Source organism: Sprattus sprattus, assembly GCF_963457725.1.
Source record: "Sprattus sprattus genome assembly, chromosome: 3".
In the NCBI taxonomy this organism is placed as follows: domain Eukaryota; kingdom Metazoa; phylum Chordata; class Actinopteri; order Clupeiformes; family Clupeidae; genus Sprattus; species Sprattus sprattus.
The window spans coordinates 44725866-44728338 of NC_137922.1; positions in this window are offsets into that span (position 1 = coordinate 44725866).

Sequence of the window (2473 nt, forward strand, 5' to 3'; positions counted from 1 at the left end):
ATCTTCATTCTCCGATGGTCAGGCGCCGCTGATAGGCGCCTACCAAGTACGCCCGGAGTATGGGAGGGACCCTCAAATACCGCCCCGGCACGAAGTCCGCCTCATTTTTGTTTACATTCTCACTGTCTCAGCGGCTTTAGGTTGATGGGTTGAAGAGCCACATATGTAGTGTGAAGGTTACCCTTACTGACATACATAACATGGCATGGTTTGGATACGTTTTTCCACAATGCCACATTAGCTACACCTGCGGGCCATCTTATAGGTCACTGGAAGACAATGTGTATGATTACAAATAAAAACCCTATCTCCCGATCAACCAAGTCGTCGTGGTAGGTTACATGAGTAATTCAAAATACCAGCAGATCGGCAAATAATAATAATTAAACATTTCTTTCAGTTAAAATATTCCGCGAGCATCCTGGAATCTCCATCTTGCTTCAATATCGCCACCTCCCGTTAAGAAGCACAATCCTCCGGGTGCACGTGAAAGGCACACCTCGGCTCAAACTCATAGAACTGTAATTGCATAGCTGTTAAAAAAAACTGCCAATATGTCAACGTTTGGTTGTGAAACAAACTTAACTGCTCTTTGATGGAACACAACGACAAAGCAGGACGTGTCACGAGAATTCATTTATTTTGGCACTTGTCTCACATGGAAATACTGATAGCATTTTATTTCATTACCGTTTCATTATCAGAGCCTGTCAAAGAATTATGGCATGAAACATCAAACACCACAAACGACCAGACAAATTAATGCATGACATGCAACTCTTTCCTCCGTCTTCCATACGCGTCCTTAGTTAACCCTTTGCGGCATTTAGAACCCGAGTGAAGAAGGCTGGGTCAAAGGGGCTCTGTAGATCCATTCTGGTGATGACAAGGGATACGGTGCAGGCATCATTCGGATAAAGGGCAGGGCGGCAGGGCATGAAATGCCTCCGAGGACACAGGCTACTCAAATCGCTCGGAATCATATCACTTTTGCATTACGTACTCGAGAGAGAACCGCAGAGAGAACTCGAGAAAAGACCATTGACACAAATACAAATCAAATTCTTGCTGTCACATGATGGATACGTTACTGCACCAGATGCACTTACAATGGAGATATTTACACAGAAACTTTATTCGAATAAAAACATGTTTCATGAATAAGTCGGAATGGGACAAATAAACGTTTTCAGTGGGTGGAAGAGACATTTCACAGATTAGGTCTAGGCTATCTAGTAGCCTGTGATTCATCACAATAGTCTACTTCCTTTCAGCAAACCCACGTTTCCCCTAAAAGTCCGTCGCAATGACTTGGATGGAATACTTTTGTACACGTCTCCTCTCCTATAAGGTAAAGACTATCAACAATCCTGAAATTTCACACCAAAGTTGTCCCAATCAATTACACAATGTCGCCACCTAATGGGGCATTCACGTACACGCAGCTTTCTGCAAAGCAAATCGAACACTTGCGCCCTTTTCAAAATCATTACACAACATCTAAAAAAAAATGTAACAAAATACAGACATCGTTGACTAATTCTTGGCACCCTGTAAAAAAAACACCACTGTGTGTGAGATGGGCTATCCCAAAGGGATAAATAGCCAATATTAACAACTTATATTGCGGAGCAAACATTCGCATAATTTATCATGGCACTAGAGAAAAGCTATGGCAAAAAAATAGTCAGCACCTTCGAAGAAGTGGCTATTCGTGACAACAGAAACACGACATTATTACAAGCGTCCTAGTCTGTTACGGAAGAAAAAAACGCTATCCACCAGATATCTGTTTACAGTCTTTACTCGGACCACGTCGGCTATACCACAACACTACGAAAGAAATATTATAAGTCTATAAGAAAACGCATCTAAATCCACTGACAACATTTCCCTCACGTGCGCAGCCGAAAATCTTGCTACTGTAAAAGTAACTTCCTAAACGCGTCCATTCTGTATGACCAAAAATTCTCTTTCGCTACTCCCGTAATAGGTTCAATTCCGATTATTGAATTGTTAACATCACAAAACAACACTTATTGAACTCAGAAGAGGCGTCGTTAGTTTAGATGATGAACAACCTGCATAGGCTACCCAAAGAGAGCACTTGTATGAAAAGATATTGTGTGGCGAATTCTGAAACAACTTGTGGAGGCTTTCTCACCCAATTTGAATCAGTGAGTGTTTTTTGAAGACTACCAGCCCGCTTGTATGGTTCGAATGACGATAGTGCACGTCCAGTCAGTGAAACAGAAATCACCGACCCTATCCATTCACCTGCCAGTTTCATGATGAATCCACACTGCCATTCACTACCATGCTAAAGGCTCAGAAAGTTGTACACAAATGGCTTATCTCTTTTTTTGAAGATACCATACATAGAGTTAACATGCACTGTGGCCTCCTGATAGCAACTAAGACATTATAATGTACAATAGACCAAAAGACACACTATAGCTCAAGACGGTCTGGA